Source organism: Cryptomeria japonica, chromosome 8 (genome assembly GCF_030272615.1).
Source record: "Cryptomeria japonica chromosome 8, Sugi_1.0, whole genome shotgun sequence".
Classification (NCBI taxonomy): Eukaryota; Viridiplantae; Streptophyta; class Pinopsida; order Cupressales; family Cupressaceae; genus Cryptomeria; species Cryptomeria japonica.
In genome coordinates, this window is record NC_081412.1 from 40,907,306 (window position 1) to 40,930,743 (window position 23,438).

Genomic DNA, 23,438 nt, shown 5'->3' on the forward strand with positions numbered 1-23,438 from the left:
CCCTTTTCAAGAAGATTCTCTCATCTAGTGAAAAATAATTTTTTGGAATTTTTTTAATTTCATTTAATATTTATTTTATAATTTCTAATCAACCTCTTTTTTAACATTAAAAAGCTACTCACAATGTTTAATTAATAAAAAATATTAAAAATTATCAAAATAGTAAAAAAATTACATGACCGAACTCATGACTTTGAGCTCTACAAAAGGGTATTTTTTCATTTTCTGTAAAAAAATTGTGTGACAAAAAATTGGCCAGAAGTTCAATTTGGTAAAAATGTAGAGAAAATGGCCATTTTGGTGCCACATGGCAGGCCACATCGGCTAGTCTAGCCAGACTAGAGGAGTCTGACTGGACCCGCCAAACTTGGTCCCCCATCCGACCATGAGACAAAATTAGATTTTTTTGTTTTTTGTTTTGTTTTATTTGTGAAGTCAACTAGATGGGTTATCAGGGTCAATTTGGACGTATTGTTGATGACTTTTACAAGGTATTTTTTATTCAATTTAATATTTTTTATGTTAATTCTAATTTATTAATATTTAAATATTTAAATTACATGTGTAATTTGAGTTTTTACCCATTTTTTATTTAAATACTATTAGAAAGTTTGTCTACATGTCTGTTTGTTTTTCCTTTCTAGTTTAATTAGGCTCACATCTTTATTCCATTTTGGGGTTAATTAACTTGTTTGAGGTGTTTTATGCTTTTGGCATTCTTTGTGTCTAGATAGAACCCTAAATATGATAACAAAAGTATCTGAACTCCCCTCGTCTTCCATTGGGAATTGGGTGTAAGAGAAATTGTTATCATCTTCTTTTTAGGTAGAAGGGCTTGCCCTCCAGAGAAGCCCATAAGGTCGGTGAGAGGGGAATGACTCAAGCAGTACTTTCTTCTACCCACTATATAAATTAATACGTTAGGTGAAAGTTGCGATGCCTTGGTGACGTGTATATATACCGACGATACTTCCTAGTATATACACTATGTGTACGCACTTGTGTGGAGAATGAGGAGTGGGTTCTTGAATGAGCTTCCATCACATAGGTAGACACCAAGTTCCATAGAAGTTCCCCCACTAAACACCTTAGTGTAGCGTCCTAAAATTGTGACACTTGCAATTTTGACTGCATTTGGGTCTTCACGATGGCGATGCAACATGGAACCTGAATGGAGACCCTGAAACTTGTTCATGACACCAAAAACTGCATTTTTCAGAACCCTGGCCTGATCCTCCTTGCACCCTGCTGTCCCTGGAGGTGGGACCATGGCGCCCAGCACCCTGGTCCTTCTGGACTAGGGCGCCCAGCGCCCTGGTCCCCCAAGACCATGGCGCCCAGCGCCCTGGTCCCTGGCCCTATTTTGGGCCTGGTCTCTTTTGGGGCTTCGGGTCTTTAAGTTTGCAAATTGGAAAATAACATTTCCTGGTCGGCCTAAGGTCGGGAAAATCAGTCTATCAGCCCTAATTGACAAGTATATAAACTACATTTCCTCTCTCAAAGGGAGGAGGACATATGTGTGCAAAGACGCGGAAACGATATTCAAACATTCAAGCATTCAAGCATTCAAGCATTCAAGCATTCCTTCAAGCAATTGATCATTCTAAGTCTCCATTCAAGGCTAAGTATTGCATTCAAGACAAGGATTCAACCATTGAAGAGGAGATCACTCATAACACATTACATACTACATATATTACACCTTCGCATGTAAGAATACAAACATTCTTACAACAAGGTATCAGTACTTGTTTACATTACAAGCATTTACATTTACAACATTCTCATTTCTTGGTTAATTCCAAAACCGGGGTTTGACCTAAAGGCAAACCCCTCATCCCTAACCCCCCAATCATCCTCTCTTTTCTGTGTGTAGGTTGCAGGTACGCGGCTGTAATTGAAGATCTGGAATCCTTGTGCAGAGACGAACAGATCCACCTTCGTTTCGCGGATTTTTCGGAGGACCGTGTGCACGCCGGGCGCCATCATCCCGTCAACTTTCGCTCAAATTTGCAGAACAGCACCGTCTCGACATTTTACTGCTAATTCTAGGTCCGCAGCTTCATCCCATATCCCTATCTCTATTTATAAGTGAATCTTTCCTACTTTACATGCATTCTTAGTTCAATCTTTCTATCTACATTTCTTTACAAAAGAGGGTATCCTTGATGTCTTAACCCTTGAAACTCATATATAATCCAATCTTGCATTGCGTGGGATTGGATCTTGTGGGTTTCAACCCCTCTTTTGAATGTAAAGTCTTTCCCAAGTGAAAATCATCAACCCTAGTGACTCTCCCTTCTCTCTCCTTGGAGTTGGGGAGAAGAGAACGACTAGGGTTCGATTTTTCCACTTTACACTTAGATTAGTGGCCCACCCTTTATTTGTCTGAACATCATGATAGCTTCAGTGTAAGGGGATAAATGGTTTCCCCCCCCAAGACACTCACCATAAGGCTCCTATGGGATGAGACAAAAATCCTTGGCTTAGCATAAGCTACTTATAGCTTTCTGGGGAGAGGGTGATAGGGTCATCCTTCCAGTCCTGGAGGCCCCTATTTGTTCGCTCATGAAAAAGGAAAAAATAGTGAATACACCCCTCAAGGTGTCCTTGCAGTTGAGTTGACAGAGATTCCAAGTTGTAGGCTGAAGTTACCGCCATGAGAACATCAACCTTAGGATAAGAAAGTGTTTTTTGTGTTTTGGATTGTATTTAGACCCATGAAAATTTTGTTGAATTTGGCCTATGAACATACACATTGGTCACATTAATTTTAATAGTGTCACTAGTTGTAATGATCATTGTGTCTTCCTGTTTGTGATGTTTGATCTAAAGGGCTACACAAAATTTATGTATATGTGTTTCTATATATGTATATATGTACATGTATGTGTTTATGTGTGTGTATGAGTACATGTGTGTATATGTATGTCTGTGTATGTGTATACATGTATATTTGTATATGTATATGCACACATGTGTGTGAATATGTGTGTATATTTACATGTGTGTATGTATGTGTATGCACATGGATGTGTGTATGTACAAGTATGTGTCTATATGTGTATGTGTGAGTATATATGTGTATGCGTGTATGTATGTGTGTATGTATGTATGTGTATGTGCACCTACATGTGTGTGTGAATGTGTGAGTATGTATGTATGTATGTATGTATGTATGTATGTATGTATGTATGTATGTATGTATGTATGTATGTATGTGTATGTGTGTGAGTATGTGTGTATGTGTATATATGTCCATATGTGTGAGTATGTGTGTATGTGTGTGTATGTTTGTATATATGTGTATGTGTGTGAGTATGTGTGTATGTGTATATATGTGTACTTATGTGTATGTATGAGTATGTATGTGTATGTGTGTATGAGTGTATGTGTCTATGTATGTATGTGTATGTGAGTGTATGAGTGTATGTGTATGTATGAGTATGTGTGTATGAGTGTATGTGTGTGTATGTACCTGTGTGTGTGCATGTATATCTATGTATGTGAATGTGTGTATGAGTATATATGTATGTATGTGTATGTGTGAGTATGTGTGTGTGTGTATTAGTGTATGTGTGTGTGTGTATGTATGTGTGAATGTTTGTATGTATGGGTATTTATGTATGTATGTGTATGTGTGTGTATGTATGTGTGTGTATGTGTATTTGTATGTGTATATGCATGTGTGTGTATGTATGTGTGTATGTATGTGTGCATGTGTATGTGTAGGTATGTGTATATCCTATGTATGTATGTGTATGTGTATGTGTATATGTATGTGTATGTGTATGTATGTATATGTGTATGTGTATGTGTATGTGTATGTGTATGTTTGTGTATATACTATGTATATGTTCATGTATGTATGTATGTGTGTATGTGTGTCTATATATGTGTGTATGTGTATGTGTATGTGTATGTGTATGTATATATTGTGTATGTATGTATGTATGTATGTATGTATGTATGTATGTATGTATGTGTGTGTGTGTGTTTGTGTGTGTGTTTGCATGTGTATTTGCATGTATGTTTTTGTGTCTACATGTATGTATCTGCATGTATATTTCTATGTTTGCATGTATGTATGTGTATCTACATGTATGTGTGTATATACTTTGTATATCTATATATTTATATTTAAAGATGGGTCCAATTGACTTGACATATATGTGCATGTCGGTAAATGTATTTAGGGGTTTGCATATTCAGATTGCTTCTCAATAATAGTTTGTCCAATGGGTAATAAAAGGAATAGATTATGGAATTATGATTGAATAAAAGAGACAAAAAAAAGAGATACAAAACCTGCTCAAGAACAAGTTCCCATTGATGATGAAGCGGTCTCGATTCAAGAAAGAGAAGTAAATGGTCCTAGTCAATCCAGAATTTTTTTTTTGGGTATAGCCAATTTGATGGAGATGGATGAAGACACTCTTTTCGATGAGATTTCAGCTGAGGATATGGTACTAGAAATCACATTAAAATTAAACTCCAAAAAATTTTGGGATGAATATTTTCAAGATAAATCTCTAATTGGAAGAGCACAATTGTTTGCAATTTTTTTTAGGAGAAAAGAAATGACCCCCATTTTGGAGTTGTTGGGTGTTGATAACAAGAAGGAATCATCAGAGGGATCAGTAAATCAAACAATGGTTGAAAATTTGCAAGAAGCTTAGAAATGTTTCGAGAGCACAAGTCAAACTCCTGATTTAAGTGTTGCACATAGAGCATTAATGACTATGATTTCTAGTAAGAAATTATCACAAAGAAGACAAACTCAAGAAATTGCTCAGTTATTGAATGTGTCTAGAAGAATTGTCCAAAGATATATTAGGAAAAGAAACAGGTTGGATGAGAATATTGAAAAGAATTGGGTCAATATTTGCAGGGTTCCTCAAAAAGATAGAATTGTTGAAGATGTAAGAAGACTTGTTATTGAATACTGGACTAGTCACTCTCATATTTCTCTCAATAAAAGAGACACTATACAGATTAGAGATGAAGATGGTACAAAAATTGCACAACCAAAATAGTTTATAGACATAGCACAGAGCGAACTATTTCAAGCATTCAAACAAGAATTTCCAGATGTCAGAATATGTTAAAGAATGTTTGAGGGATTACGACCAGGTTTTGTGCGTATCAATAAGGTACGTGAAACTTGTTGTTGTTGAAATCACATTGAATTTCAGCTGCATCTCCAGTCATATAAAAAGGTAATGACATAAAGTAATCCAAATGCACTCATCCCTGCAAGTACAACACAATTTGTGAAGTCTATTTTATGTGATAGATTAGAAGGTTTAGATGAATACAATGTAGAATTTATAAAAAATGCATGTGCTGACTGTGGAGATTTTAAGAAATTTGTACAAATTGATAATATTGATCTTTCAGTGCAAGTTCTATGGAAAATATTTGAATATAAAAAATACTAGACAAAGTCAAGAGCTTAATCGAAAAAAATTGTGTTAAAAGAGAGCGAATTTCCTTATAAAGAGTTCATGTGTAGATTTCAAAACATGATATATCCACATATCCTACACTGTCATGGTGCAAGATGACAAGCAAAATAGTTTTGTATCTCAAAAAATTGCTTTCCTCTACGTTGCATTCTTTCCATAGTAGACTTCTCTGAGAACTATACATTCAGTCCTCACACATAGATTCAAAGTCAATACTATCATTCTGAGCAGGTTGCAATTTTTTTGTACAAGTTTTGTATAGACATGCAGAGTTTTATGTGTCTAGAACCTGATGAAGATGAACACATTATCATTAAGGAAGTTCATTTTTATATCAGTGATGATACTTGTCATGACAAGAGTTATGTAGCACATTGTTTTGAGATTTTTTTTAAAAATATCATACATCGCCAGATAAGTGCTTCACAACATTGGATTTGGTTTGATGGATGTGTTGGTAAGTATAATTAAGTTTTAATTAAATTTATTTTAATTATCTAGTATAATTAAGTTTTCTAAACTAATAAATATTATATTTGATTGTAACTTCATAAGACAATTTAAATATGCAAAAGCATTCAATTGGTTGTAACAATGGCATGCTAAATGTGGTCTAAAGTTTTTGTAGAACTTTTTTGAGAGTGGACATGGAAAAGGAGATCATGAAGGAGGAGCCTGTGTGAAGCATGCACTTCGCCAACATGAACTTGGAGGTACATGCTCAACATTTATAGGAGAGTGTGTATCTTATGGGTTGGAGTTAAATTGCTTAAATAAGTTAATGTACAGGTAACAACATAAGAAATTCAAGTGAGATAGTAGAATGGTGCAAAATTCATTTTGGTGCTCATGACATGACATACAACAAATGCTATTTTTGGGAAGTTAAAGATATTGATTGATCTAATCCTTATAATTGCCAAACAATTAATGGCATTAGAAAATTGCATCAAGCGATGACTATAGGACATAGAAAACCCCTTGTGATTCAAATAAGAGAACATAGAACTTGTTTTTCTATGAAATTGCATTAAAAATAAGTCATGTCTACAAAACTTAACAAACCTCTTGTGATTCAGGTAAGAGAAAAATCATGTTTTTGTGTTGACTGCATTGAAAACAATGCAAATATTCAATAATGTCAGAACATTAGAGATGGATTTGTTTCACAATGGGAGATGAAAAATTTATTCGCAATGCCTCCTTATGAAGATAGTGGTATTGTAGATATTCACGATCCTCTATATTCAACCTATTATGAACATGTTTCTGATTTAGTTGTGTTAGGTACAGTTTAAATTTAAATTTAATTTGAATTCATTTTATATTTGACCATACACTTTATAATTTAATTGTTTGTAATTTGTGGTGTACAGGTGATATTTTTGTCATGGTTGTAGATCCTGACAATGTAGAAGGTGTTGACTATTACCTACTATGATGCACAAAACCAAAATGTAAATTGTCAGAGTCAGTGGAAGATGTTGATGGACAACAATATCCCATTGGATCGGTCATTGTTGAAGGTATTTATTATCAACAAATGGAGATAGATAACAATGGTGTTACATTTACTGAATACATGCCCGACCAAAAAGTTTTGCATTATAGTCACTTAGTTATAGCAACAAGACTACAATTTGATACTTTACAAAAAAGAGTTTGTGGCCCCCAAAAGTGGAGGTTTCCTATCGAAGATCATGAAAGGATATTAGAAATAGTAAAAGACAGAGAGGATCTAGATTTTATGTAAGATGAGCTCAATTAATCATGTTTTTTTAACCATGATACATGTCTATATATGCATATATATGTATACATGCATGTATATATATGTATGCACTATGTTTTTGGATCATCATACATATGTACATATGTACGTTCAAGCTATTTTTTGGATCATCATACATATGTACATATGTACATTCGATCTATTTTTTGGATTGTTATACATATGTGCGTATGTACATTTGAGCTAATTTTTTGGATCGCTATACATATATACATATGTACACATTTACATTTGAGTTGTTTTTTGCAACAAATGTACACATGTATACATATACATATACATTCAAGGTATTTTTTCAAATATATACATATGTACACATGTACATTTGAGTTAATTTATTGCAACTGTTATCTTTAATTTGTACACATGTATGTATGTACATTTGAGTTAATATGCACAATTTCATTTTATTTGTTGCATGATATCTTTAATTTATTTGAATCACTTAATTGAATTGAATTGAATTAATTGATTGATTTGAATTGAGTTGGTTAATTGATTTTCTTTTATTTGATTAACTCATTTGATTGATTTGAATCACTTAATATAATTGAATTGAATTAATTAATTGATTTGAATTGAGTTGATTAATTGATTTGATTTAATTTGATTAATTCATTTGATTGATTTAAATCACTTAATATAATTGATTTAATTAATTGATTGGACTGATTAAAATCACTTAATTAAATGATTAAAATTTGTTGGATTGATTAATTCATTGGATTGATTGATTCATTGGATTGATTAGAATCACTTAATTGAATTGATTTAATTTGATTGATTCATTGGTTCAATTTGAATTTTCATTGGATTGATTAGAATCACTTAATTAATTGGTTTAATTCAATGAACTAGATCAAATGGACAATTAACAATAAAATCAACAATTAACAATTCAACTAACTAATTAATGGATTAATTGATTTAATTAATTAATTCAAGTAACTAAATCAAATCAATAATTAACAATTCAACTAACTAATATCAAGATTTATCATCTACAATAACATGATCAATTCTATATGTAGATTGAACTAATTATAAAAATATAATATGGGCTCATAAACACGTGTAATAAACAAACAAGTAATCTCATCAAACAAGTGTTAGGTACATAAAAAAATATGTACAAGTGTCTCATATGTACATATAATCTCATCAAACAAGTGTTAGGTACATAAAAAAATATGTACAAGTGTCTCATATGTACATATAATCTCATCAAACAAGTGTCAGATACATATAAGTAAAAAAACAAGTACATGCACTCTACATATAATATCATCAAACAATGATCACATGCACATAAACTAGCTCAGTGGGTCCTCCACTGATCCATGTTCTAAATGCTCTCCCCACACAAGAAAGTACATGTACACATTTCTCATGCATATGTATAAGCACATGAAAATATTATCTAACTATAAGTATAGAAATTTTACTTCAACATAAGCACATGCAAAGTTTACCTGATCTGATCCACCATGTGCACCATTAGAGCGTGCATGGGCTATAGGTATTCAAGATGAAGAACTCAAATGTGGTCCACGAACCTAGATCATATATTATATATATATATACATATACATATACATATACATATACATATACATATACATACACATATACATATACATACACACACACACACAAACACACACACACACACATACACACATACACACACACACACACATATTTGTGTGTGTGTGTGTAGGAGCAGAAGGAGGCTTCAGATCTCCTAATGTCTCTAATGTAGTAGAACACAACAAATAATTTAAAATTCAAATTGTGTTAATATTTTTGAAGTTGAAATCCACTATTTAAAAATAATTAAATAATATGACCTTATAGAAAAAAAAACAATGTGTACCTGACTATTGAAGTTGAAATCTACTATTTAAAATCAAATAAATGATATGACCTTATAGAAAAAATAATGTGTACCTCGTGAGACTCGAAGGTTATGGTATGCTGAAAGAATAAGTATCTAGTCAACTACTGAGAGGTGGGGGTGAATAAGTATATAGAAAAACTGATACAAACTTCACCAATCTTAAAAAGAAATCTCCCAAAGTAAACTAAAAACTAACAATGTAATGTCTCTATCAAGATAAAAACTCATAAGATAAACTGGTTAATTGTTACAACAAATTAATAGTAAACAACTTCTTCATTTCTCAATGCTTTCGATTATCATGACTTATCAAAACAGTTAAGTAGTTAAGTAAATCAACCATGAAAACATAACCACAAAAACATTCACCACTTGACAAAAATACTTTTGACATGGAAACCAAAATAGGTAAAACCCACAGTGAGATGAGACTCACAAGATAACTATTTGAACTCTTTTGAAGTTCACCCTATTAGGAGCCTAGCCTATTAAAGCTTTACAAAAAGTCTTGTTAAGAACTGATCCCGTTAGGAATCACCCGGTTAAGGGATTGACTACAAATGCCAAGTTAGAAGCAATACCCTGTAAGGAGTAACCTCGGTAGAGGACTTGAAAATCCAATCTAATGGATCACCTTGTTAATGGATTTGAATAATACCAAGCTTGTTAGAGCTTACTTGGTTAGGGGATTTCAATTCTGCTGTAATTGTTAGAAAACAACAGGAGTTTGCTGGTCTGTCTAAATATAACTACACTTGCTTGATCAGATCCATTTCATCCTCCTATCTACCTTTACTCAAACTCCAGATACATTATCTGGTTCGACAACCACACACTCATTTGATCTGTGCTCACTCTTTGCCAACTCATTAAACTAAACAACCTCATCGACCTTATAAACAAATCAATTAGGTCGGTAACACAACAAAAACCTAATTCTCATAGATATTACAAACAAATCGGTTCAAGTATGACCATTGGATTACATAGAAATCTCTACACATAAATCAAGAAAGCCTAGATCACTCCTTGATCACCCCTTCATCAAACTTAGTAACTCATCACGCGCTTTGCATTAGATGCAATACATTTTCTCATTCCCTAAACAAAAACCATTACAACAACTCGCCAAAATATCTTGGAATGGTCTTCATACAATAATCATACGTATCATAATCATTACTGCTCATCATTAGATCATAAACCAATATAACCAATTCACCAGACTTAATTGGTTAGGGTTTATCAAAAACAATAGGTAGGTTTACCGGTTACAACAATAGATAAGGTTTACACTGGTTACCGGTTCACTCCACAAATTCTTCCTACTGGTTACAGTAACAATATTACAACAATATCAACAATATCATTAACGGTTAATTCACACCAATGAAAACATAACATATCATTAATGCAATCTTCATGCAAATGCCAACAATCTCCCACTTTGGCATTGATGGCAATACAAATATCAATACCATTGATTGTTGCGTGATTGTGAATAGGAATCCTAGTTTACATTACCAAGTATTCACCATGCTCTCCATGTCTTTAGCTTGTCACTAGTTCTCCTTCCCATAATCACATAATTCTTCTCCCCCTTTGACAACAATGCCAAATTGAAAGTAAAACATGTAATGTCAAATTTCATTGTGCATCATCAAGAATCTGCACCTTGATGCTCCCCTTGTGGAATAAACCCACTTCTACACTAATCCTTCTATAAAATTCTACAAGTAGCTCCGGGACTGATGTAATCTACATTATACTTAATTGACTTCTAAGATACTCAAAAGTAGTCTTAGGTAGAGGTTTAGTAAAAATATCTGCAAGTTGCTCCTTGGTAGAAACATGCTCCAAGATCACAACTTTACTCTGTATATTTTCCCTCAAGAAATGATACTTCAATTCAATATGCTTGGTTCGTGCGTGCAAAACAAAGTTCTTGGAAACATTTATCGCACTTGTATTATCACATAGAATATTTATAGGTTCTAACATCTTCATCTTAAAACCTTCCAAAATGTGCCTCATCCATATAGCCTGTGTAAAATTAATGTAAGCTGCAACATACTCAGCTTCAGTAGTAGATTATGAAGTACAACTCTTCTTCTTACTACTCTATGAAACAAGTCTTCCTCCAAGAAAAAATGCTCCATCAGTTGTTCTTTTCTAGTCACCAACATTTCTCTCCCAATCTGCATCTGTGTACACCTTCAAGTCAAAATTTCCTCCATATAAATACCATATCCCATAATCAACATTACCTTTCAGATATGTAAAAATTATTTTGGCTTCTATAAGATGTGTTTCCTTAGGATTCTTCTGGAATCTAGAAACTATGCCAACTACATGAGCTATGTCTAGTCTGCTATGAACAACATAGTGCAATTTTCCAATCATTGACATGTATTCCTTCTCATCAACAGATTTGGACTCATCTTCCTTAGACAACTTACAACCTATAACCATAGGTGTCCCAAATAGTTTACATTCACTCATGCCAAATGTCTTCAAGACCTCTTTCACATACTTAGACTGTGTGACAAAAATACCATTCTTCATTTGTTGTATTTGCAAGCCTATGAAATTTTTTTTATTTCTCCCACTAAAGACATTTCAAACTCATTTTTCATTTCATCTACAAAACTATTGCTCATGTCATCATTACCTCCAAATATGATATCATCAACAAATACTTCGCTGACTAGTATTTTATCTCCTTCAGATTTGAGATAAATGTTACTATCATCGCTGGTTCTCAGAAAACCTATCTTCATCAGATGTGTATGAATCCTTTCATACCATGCTCTCAGTGCCTACTTTAATCCATATAAAGCTTTATGCAATCTGCATACCATGTCTTTCATATTAGTCAGAGCATAACCATATGGCTGCTCAATGTATACTTCTTCTTCTAGTATCTCATTCAAAAATATAGACTTAACATCCATCTAGTATACCTTGAATTTCTTGTGTGCTACAAATGCAAGTAAAGTTTTGACACCTTCCAGTCTTGTCACTGGTGCAAAAGTCTCACCATAGTTTTCTTTTTCCTCTTGTGTATAACCTTTGCAAACCAACCTAGCTTTGTTGCAAACTACAAAACCATCTTCATTCAACTTGTTCCTGAAAACCCACTTAGTACCTATCACATTTTTATTTATTGGTCATGGTACTAGGGTCCATGTGTTATTCTTCTCAATTTGATCTAATTCCTCCTTCATAGCTTTAAACCAATGATCATCACCAAATGTTTCCTTAGCAGTTCTTGGTTCAATAGTGGAGATCATTCAAGAATTCTCTTTGATTCTTCTTCTAGTTAGTACTCTAGCATCCTTATCCCCAATAATATGTTCAGGATCATGATTCAGTCTCACATATCTTGGAATAACATGATCATTATCTTCAGGTTCACCTTCTTCATTATCATCTTCTTCTTGTGAATTTATCTGTTCTGGTTGAACTGGTACATCAATATTTGCTCTGTCAGTTTCAGATTCCACAGTTTCTGGTTCCAAAAACAAAATGCAAGGGATCTTCATCCTTTTTATTTGAATTGTTTTCCTATGAGACTTTAGGATTTTCAGCCACTCGAACATCAATACTCTCAATAATTCTTTGTGTCTGGTAGTTAAAACACTTATAGTCCTTACTCTTGGTGGAATAGCCAAGAAATATACCTTCATCACTTTTAGCCTCAAATTTGCTAATATAATCACCTCTCTTAATAAAACATTTGATTCCAAATATTGTGAAATAACTAACATTAGGTGATCTACCATACCAATATTCATAAGGAGTCTTGACCTTACCTCTCTTTACCAGAACTCGGTTCATAGTTTAGACAGTTGTGCTGGCACCTTCTCTCTAGAAAGGTTTTGCAACACCTCCTTGTATCAACATCGTCCTAGCAGCTTCAACAACTGACCAGTTTTTTCTCTTTGCAATATTGTTTTGATGTGGTGTCCTTGGTGCAAAAAGCTTCCATTTGATACCATTTTCTTCACAATACCTGGTGAATTCCTCATAAGTAAATTCACTGCCTTGATCTATCCTCAGACACTTTATCTTCTTACCGCTCTCTTTCTCAGCTAAGGCCTTGAATGCCTTGAACTTACCAAAATCTTCAGTCTTATCCTTCAAGAATGTGGCCCACATCATCCTTGAGCAAAAATCAATGAAGATCATACAAAATATGTCACCTTGAATACTTTTTGTTCTTATTGGTCCACAAAGATCTGTATGAACCAAATCTAACAAATGTTTTGCTAAAAAGGATTTGCTCTTGAAATTTGAGGATGTCATCTTTCCCAACTGGCATTCATTGCATAGAGCATTAACTGATTTGTCTAACTGAGGCAAACCTCTCACTGTCTTGGACTTACTCACTTTAACAATGTTATCAAAGTTTATATGACAAAATCTCCTATGCCAAAGCCAACTATCATCTATCTTTGCAATTAAACTCTTGCTGACTTTAGGATTAAAGTGAAATAAATTACCTCTAGTTTGCTTCCTGGTTGCAATCAATTCGCCTTTATTGTCATAGATTTTGCACATACTATTTTTAAACTCCAATGGGTATCCTTTGTCATTGAATTGCGCCATGCTTAAAATATTATGCTTTAATTCTTCAACCCAATAAACATCATCTGCACTACTCTTTCTATTGAGAGAAATAATTCCCCTACCTTTAACCATGTAGGGTGAGTCATTACCAAATCTTACAACTCCACCATCCAATTCCTTCACAGAAAGAAATTTGCTCCGAGCACCGATCATTTGATGTGAACAACCACTATTAATGATCCAATCATCAGAGTTATCCATCCTGGATACTAATACCTTCTAGTCTGACATCTCTTCTTTAATGGCTACTAACACAATGTCTTCATTAGCATCACCATTAGATTCCTCATCAGTGATACCACCATCAACAGCAATAAGACAATCTCTTTTTCCTTTACCCTTCTTATTCTTGAATTTCTCTTGTTTGTGCTCATTATCACCATTAGGATAGTTAGCAGCAATGTGTCCAATCTTGTTGCATGCAAAAAATTTCAAAGGCAATTTTCCTCTATATTTACCTATACCTCTAGGCAACCGCTTGGCCAACAATGCTTCAAGATCAACTAAAATGTCTTCATCATCAACTTCTCTACTGGATCTAGATTCATAACTATGACTGGCATCTCTAATTTTCCTCATAGATGGGTTAGAAATAGAAGCTCTAAATGCAAACTCAAATATTTGTACACTACCATCATAACCATTTAATTCAAAAGAAATAAGCTTGCCAATGATGGAGTCAAGAGTTACCTTAGTTTTGTCAATGGACTTCAACTCCTAAATAGTTGCAACTCAGATAGCGTAGACTGGTAGCAGGGTTCTCGGTACCTTACTGATTAGTATGGAATCTTCCACTTTACCTCATGCACTCTTAATTTCACCTACTATCTCTTTTATCCTTTGACCATAGTGTTGGATATTCTCACCTTCAGCCATCCGCATGTCATCAAAATTTCCTCTTAGACTCTCTTCTTTACCAATCTTAACATGTTCATCACTGCTATAAATCTCTTCAAGTTTTTTCCATACTCCATATGCAGTTTGAAGACCATGAACATCTACATACTCTGCATCAGACAAATAACTGATAAGAGCCTCCAATGCTTGATGATTTTCTTCTTTCTCTTTCTTCTGATCACCAGTCAACATCCCAATAGGTGCAACATACTTAGTATCGTCATGTTCCCAATACTATCTTCCCAAACTCTTGATATAAATTTTCATTTTGTCACTCCATATTCTATAGTTCTCTCTATTAAACTTCAGACCTTCCTTCTTCATCATGATCTGTAGATCTTTACCTCAAGCTATTAGGCTTAGACCTTAGAGGACCTGAAATGCTTTGATACCAATTGATGGTATGATAAAATAATTAAGTATCTGGTCAACTACTGAGAGGGGGGGATGACTCAGTACATAAAAAACTGATACAAACTTCACCAATCTCAAAAATCAATCTCTCAAAGTAAACTTAAAAATAACAATGTAATAACTATGTCAAGACAAAAACTCATAAGATAAGTTGGTTGACTGTTACAACAAATTAATAGTAAAAAACTTCTTCATTTCTCAATACTTCTGGTTATCATGACTTATCAAAATAGTTAAGTAGTTAAGTAAATCAACCATGAAAACATAACCACAAAAACATTCACCACTTGACACAAATATTTTTGATGTGGAAACCAAAATAGGTAAAAACCATGGTTACATGAGACTCGCAAGATCACTATCAAAACTCTTCTGAAGTGTTTCCTATTAGGAGCCTAACCTGTTAAAGCTTTACAAAAAGTCATGTTAAGAACTGATCCTGTTAGGAATCACCTGGTTAAGGGATTGACTACAAATGCCTTGTTAGAAGAAATACCCTGTAAGGAGTAACCTCGGTAGAGGATTTGAAAATCCAATCTAATGGATCACCTTGTTAGAGGATTTAAATAACACCAAGCTTGTTAGAGCTTACCTGGTTAGGGGATTTCAATTCTACTGTAATTGTTAGAAAACAACAAGAGTTTGCTGATCTGTTTGAATAACACTACACTTTCTTGATCAGATCCATTTGATGCTCCTATCTTCCTTTAATCAAACTACAGATACATCATCCAGTCTGGCAACCACATGCTCAACTAATCTGTGCTCACTCTTTGCCAACTCATTAAACTAAACAACTTCATCAACCTTATAAACAAATCAATCAGATTGGTAATACAACAAAAACCTAATTCTCATAGAGATTACAAACAAATCGGTTCAAGTATGACCGTTGGATTACATAGCAATCTCTGCACATCAATCAAGAATACCTATATTGCTCCTTGATCATCTCTTCATCAAACTTAGTAACTCATCATGCACTTTGCATTAGATGCAATACATTTTCTCATTCTCTAGACAAAAACTGTTACATCAACTCACCAAAATCTCTTGGAATTGTCTTCATACAATAATCATACGTGTCATAATCATTGCCGCTCATCATCAGATCATAAACCAATATAACCAATTCACCAGACTTAATCGTTTAGGGTTTATAAAAAATAATAGGTAGGGTTTACCGGTTACAACAATAGATAAGGTTTACACCGGTTACCGGTTCACTCCACAAATTCTTCCTACCGGTTATAGTAACAATATTACAACAATATTAACAATATCAATACCTGTTAATTGACATCAATGACAACATAAAATATCATTAATGCAATGTTCATGCAAATTCCAACAGAAAGCTCTCCCAATCTTGTTGATCTCAAATGAATGGAAGGACACGTTGTCAAGATCTAGATCCAGCGATGCATCCTATAAACCATGAATGAGCATACTAGTATAGTGACCATGAGCTCAAGTAGGAGGCGTAAAAGTCACAGGATGCAGCAGTGTAGGTTATGGTGGCTCAGGTGGCAGATCAACTGGTGTAGGCCAAGGAGGAGCTGTGGGATCAACATCAATATGTGGTGGAGGGGTTGTAGGGTGCACTGTAACTCCCTCCTCTCTCCCCATATTACCCTGAGATGCTCTACCACCATTGTCTCCATGTACAAGTCATCTCACCTGTGTCAGTACATCCTCAAGTAGGATCCCAAGAAGTGAAGAAAGAGTTTTATATGAATCCAATAAGTCATTGGACAACAATGCATTCATTCGCTACAAAGGATGAACCTCTATCAACCGTGCAACGTCAAGTTGAGATGGTATGTTCACATGGGTGTAAGGATCAGTGCTAATGTTGGATGTCGCATTTGTATCCTAAAAAATGGTAGTTTGCAACCGTAAGAGATATCTCCCAACATGATCAGAGGGTGAACCCAACATAGTGGGTTACACTTCTTTGCCAACTTTGACATAGCAATATTCATTTTCAGAAAAAACTTCAGATTCAGACACCTATTATTTCTAAATTGTAAGGAATTTGTAGATGATGTGAACTAGTGATTTGTGTCATTTTGTATATAGATTCTAAAAATATTTTTTTGATTATTTTTGGAATCAATTTGCTTCCATTTTTCTATCTCCCTCAAAAACTAGTTTTTTTCAAAAAATAACATTTTTAAAGAGTGATACTCACTTTGTATAGCATAACCTTTTTTCTATAATAGATATGAACATGATTCTTTCAGATTTGGTTTTGTAACATCCATATCTAGTGTTTGAAATTAGTTTTGTAACATTATCTTCAATATTTCATATTTTATTAAGATTTGAAGTCGAGTTAACTATAATTTTGACATATGTCTATTTGATATTACATAACTTGTTGTATATGTAACGAAAATGAAATTTATTTTTTTTGTTGGAAAGAGGACTTCAATACCTAGTGAGTAAATATTTTTCAAAAATTTTGGGGTGACGTTTACTATTTTTTCATAAGCATTGAACAAAGAAGTTCATGTTCAGTGAAAACCCTATATGCATAAGAAATAAAATAAAAATATATGAATGAAATTAAATATATTAAAAATTATACTATTTGGAAAGCTTATAATAAGGGCTAAATACTTAATATAGAAAAAAACTTCTAAATGAATTCATTTGACCCCCCAAAAGGTAATTTAAAATTGGTTTTTTATCAACATTTGATAGATGCAAAGGAGACTCCATTGCAAGTATGATTTAGAAGTAGAGAGGTTCTATCCAAGAAATTTTGATGTAAGAGCATTTGATCTAACACTCTTCAATTAATTACTTCAAATGGGACCTCTTAAAGCTTAAATCATTATATTTTCTAAAAAATGTATGATTTCACCAATAATCAGGATGTACGAAAAAGTGGGAACTAACATTGTGAGTTCAACCCATATGCCATTTTGATGACCTGAGTGGCAATCTCTACAATGCTTGAGTAGATATCTCACCTGACATAATCAGCTGCTACACTAGCTGGCTCTAATAAATCCAATATTTTGGTAGAACCAAAAGGTTTGGACCAACTAATGCTCCTTTATTAACGAGTGCTAGTGCATCAGGTTGTCTATATGTATCACTAAGCCTCCTTCTACCCTGTCCAACATTCACTACCAGTATACTAGTAGCCAATATGAAACTCTAAAACCAATTGTTTGCAGAAATAAAGTGACAACTCTATTGGCATTTGCATGAATATTGCATTAATGATATGCTATGTTGTCATTGATGTCAATTAACCGGTAATGATATTGTTGATATTGTTGTAATATTATTATTGTAACCGATAGGAGGAATTTGTGGAGTGAACCAGTAGCTGGTGTAAACCTTATCTATTGATGTAATTGGTAAACCCTACCTGTTGTTTTTTATAAACCCTAACCGATTAAGTTTGGTGAATTGGTTATATTGGTTTATGAACTGATGATGAGCGGAAATGATTATGCCACATATGATTATTGTGTGAAGACAATTCCAAGAGATTTTGGTGAGTTGTTGTAACCATTTTTGTCTAGGGAATGAGAAAATGTATGGCAAGTGGTGATGAGTTACTAAGTTCGATGAAGCAGTGATCAAGGAGTGATCAAGGTTTTCTTGATTAATGTGCAAAGATTGGTATGTAATCCAACAGTCATACTTGAACATATTTGTTTGTAATCTCTATGAGAAGTAGGTTTTTGTTGTATTACCGACCTGATTGATTTGTTTATAAGGTCGATGATTTTGTTTAGTTTAATGAGTTGGCAAAGACTGCGCACAGATCAGTTGAGTGTGTGGTTGTCAAACTTGATGATGTATCCACAGTTTGAGTAAAGGCAAATAGGAGCATGAAATGGATCTGATCAAGAAAGTGTAGTGTTATTCATACAGATCACCAAACACTTGTTGTTTTCTAACAATTACAGTAGAATTGAAATCCCCTAACTAGGTAAGCTCTAATAAGCTTGGTGGTATTCAAATCCTCTAACAAGGTGATCCATTAGATTGGATTTTCAAATCCTCTACCGAGGTTACTCCTTACATGGTATTGCTTCTAACAAGGCATTTGTAGTCAATTCCTTAACTGGGTGATTCCTAAAAGGATCAGTTCTTAACAGGACTTTTTGTAAAGCTTTAACAGGCCAGGCTCCTAATAGGGCAAACTTCAGAAGAGTTCAAATAGTTATCTTGTGATTCTCATCTCACCATGGTTTTTACCTATTTTGGTTTCCACGTCAAAAATATTTGTGTCAAGTGGTGAATGTTTTTGTGGTTATGTTTTCATGGTTGATTTACTTAACTAATTAACTATTTTGATAAGTCATGATAACTGGAAGCATTAAGAAATGAAGAAGTTGTTTGCTGTTAATTTGTTCTAATAGTCAACCGGTTTATCCTATAAGTTTTTTATCTTGACAGAGGTATTACATTATTATTCTAAGTTTACTTTGAGAGAATGATTTTTGAGATTGGTGAAGTTTGCATTAGTTTTTCTATCTACTGATTGACCCCCCCCTCTTAGTAGTTGACCGTATACTTATTCTTTCATCATACCATCAATTGGTATCAAAGCATATCAAGTCCTCTAAGTTTTAAGCCTAACAAATTGAGGTAAAGATCTTGCAGATCATGATGAAGAAGGAAGGTCCAAAGTTTAATAGAGACAACTACAGGATATGGAGTGACAAAATGAAAATTTATATCAAGAGTTTGGGAAGTCAGTATTGGGAACATGTCGATACTAAGTATGTTGCACCTATTGGGATGTTGACTGATAATTAGAAGAAAGAGAAACAAGAAAATCATCAAGCACTGGAGGCTATTATTAGTTCTTTGTTTGATGCAGAGTATGTAGATGTTCATGGTCTTGAGACTGTATATGAGGTATGGAAAAAAATTGAAGAGATTTATAGTGGTGATGAACATGTTAAGATTACTAAAGAAGAGAGTCTAAAAGGAAAGTTTGATGACATGCAGATGGCTGAAGGTGAGAATATCTAGCAGTATGATCAAAGGATAAAAGAGATAGTTGGTAAAATTAAGAGTGTAGGAGGTAAAGTGGAAGATTCCACAGTGATCAGTAAGGTACTGAGAACCTTGCTACCAGTCTACACTATCCAAGTTGCAGCTATTTAGGAGCTGAAGTCCATTGACAAAACTAAGGTAACTAATGACTCCATCATTGGCAAGATTATTTCTTTTGAATTAAATGGTTATGATGGTAGTCTACAAAAATTTGAGTTTGCATTTAGAGCTTCTGTTTCTAACCCATCTATAGGGAAAAGTAGAGATGCCAGTCATAGTTATGAATCCAAATCCTATAGAGAAGTTGATGATGAAGACTATTTAGTTGAGCTTGAAGCATTGTTGGCCAAGCGGTTTCCTAGAGGTATAGGTAAATATAGAGGCAAATTAGGCAAATTACCTTTGAAATGTTTTGCATGCAACAAGATTGGACACATTGCTGCTAACTGTCCTAGTGGTGATAATGAGCACAAATTAGAGAAATTCAAGAAGTATAAGGTTAAAGGAAAAAGAGATTGTCTTATTGCTATTTATGGTGGTATCATTGATGAGGAATTCGATGGTGATGCTAATGAAGACATTGTGTTTGTAGCCATTAAAGAAGAGATGTCAGACCAGAAGGCATTCGTATCCAGGATGGATAACTCTGATGATTGGATCATTGATAGTGGTTGTTCACATCACATGACCGGTGATCGGAGAAAATTTCTCTCTCAAGGAATTTTATGGCGGAGTTTTAAGGTTTGGTAAAGACTCACCGTGCATGGTTAAAGGTAAGGGAACTATTTCTCTTAATGGAAAGAGTAGTGCAGATGAAGTCTACTAGGTTGAAGGTTTAAAGCACAATATTTTGAGTGTGGCACAACTCAATGATAGGGGATACCCATTAAAGTTTAAAAATGGTATGTGCAAAATCTATGGCAATAAAGGTGAACTGATTGCGACCAAGAACTGAGATAAAGGTAACTTGTTTCACCTTAATCCTAAAGCCAACAATAGTTTAATTGAAAAGATAGATGATAGTTGGCTTTGGCATAGGATATTTTGTCATATAAACATTGATAACATTGTTAAATTGAGTAAGTCCAAGACAGTGAGAGGTTTGCCTCAGTTAAACAAACTGGTTAATGCTATGTGCAAAGAATGTCAGTTGGGAAAGATGACATCCTGAACTTTCAAGAGAAAATCTTTTTCAGTGGAACATTTGTTAGATTTGTTCACACAGATCTTTGTGGACCAATAAGAACAAAAAGTATTCAAAGTGACAAATATTTCATGATCTTCACTGATGATTGGTCAAGGATGATGTGGGTCACATTCTTGAAGGATAAGACTGAGTCTTTTTGTAAGTTCAAGGCATTCAGGGCCTTAGCTAAGAAAGAGAGTGGTAAGAAGATAGAGTGTCTGAGGATAGATCAAGGTAGTGAATTTACTTATATGGAATTCACTAGGTATTGTGAAGAAAATCGTATCAAACGATAGCTTTCTGCACCAAGGACACCACAACAGAGTGATATTGCAGAGAGATACAACCAGTCAGTTGTTGAAGCTGCTAGGATGATTTTGATACAAGGAGGTGTAGTGAAAACTTTCTGGAGAGAAGTTGTCAGCACAACTATCTATACTATGAATTGGATTCTGGTAAAGAGAGGTAAGGACAAGACTCCTTATGAATATTGGTATGGTAGATCACCCGATGTTAATTATTTTAGAATATTTGGAAGCAAATGTTTTATTAAGAGAGGTGATTATATTAGCAAATTTGAGGCTAAAAGTGATGAAGGTATATTTCTTGGCTATTCCACCAAGAGTAAGGCCTACAAGTGTTTTAACAATCGGACACAAAGAATTATTGAGAGTGCTAATGTTTGAGTGGATGAAAATCATGAAGTCTCAGAGGAAACCAGTTCAGAGAAAAAGGATGAAGATCCTTGCATTTTGTTTTTGGAACCAGAAACTATGAAATCTGAAATCGCCAAAGCAAATATTTATGTACCAGTTCAATAGAACAGATAAATTCAGAAGAAGATGATGACAATGAAAAAGCTAAACCTGAAGATAATGATCATGTTATTCCAAGATATGTGAGACTGAATCACAATCCTGAATAGATTATTGGGGATAAAGATGCTAGAGTACTAACTAGAAGAAGAATCAAAGAGAATTCTTGCATGATCTCCACTATTGAACCAAGAACTGCTAAGGAAGCATTTGGTGATGATCATGGGGTTAAAGCTATGGAGGAGGAATTATATCAAATTGAAAATAACAACACATGAACCCTAGTACCTCGACTAATAAATAAAAATGTGATAGGTACTAAGTGGGTATTCAGGAACAAGTTGAATGAAGATGGTGTTATTGTTGGCATCTGAATGAAGATTGCATTAATGATATGTTATGTTGTCATTGATGTCAATTAACCAGTGATGATATTGCTGATATTGTTGTTATTATTGATATTGTCATGTAATCGATAGGAAGAGCTTTGTGAAGGACATTATAAACTGGTATGTAAGTTTGTGAGTTGAACTGGTAACTGGTGTAAAAGGTTAAACCCTATCTATGTAATATAACCGGTAAACCCTAACCGATTAAGGTTGATGAATTGGTTATGTTGGTTTATGATCTGATGTTGAGTGGTAATGATGGTGACACGTATGGTCCATGTATGAAGACAAGGTCAAATATTTTGGCGCATTCTTTTGTCTAGGGAATGAGCAAAGTGTGTCGCATCTAATGCGAAGCGCGTGATGAGTTACTGAGCTCGATGAAGCAGTAATCAAGGAGTGGTTGAGATTTTCTTGATTGATGTGTAGAGATTGCTATGAAATCCAACGGTGATACTTGTACTAACTTGTTTGTAATCTCGATGAGAGGATTAGGTTTTTGTGTGTTACCGACCTAATTGATTTGTATATAAGGTTGATGAAGTTTTTTTTTTTTAGTGTTGGCAAGAGTTGTCAGAAATCAATTGAGTGTGTGGTTGCCAAACCAGATAATGAGTCTATAGTTTGAGTAAAGGCAGATAGGAACTTAAAAGGATTTGATCAAGCAAGTGTAGTGCTATTCAGACAGATCAAGTAAACTCCTGTTGTTTTTGACCAATTACAGCATAATTGAAATCCCTTAACCGGGTAAGCTCTAACAAGGTGATCTATTAGACTAGATTTTATAATCCTCTACTAAGGTTACTCCTTACAAGATATTTTCTTCTAACAAGGTATTTATAGTCAATCCCTTAACTGGGTGATTCCTAACAGGATCGGTTCTTAACAAGACTTTTGTAAAAGTTTTAATA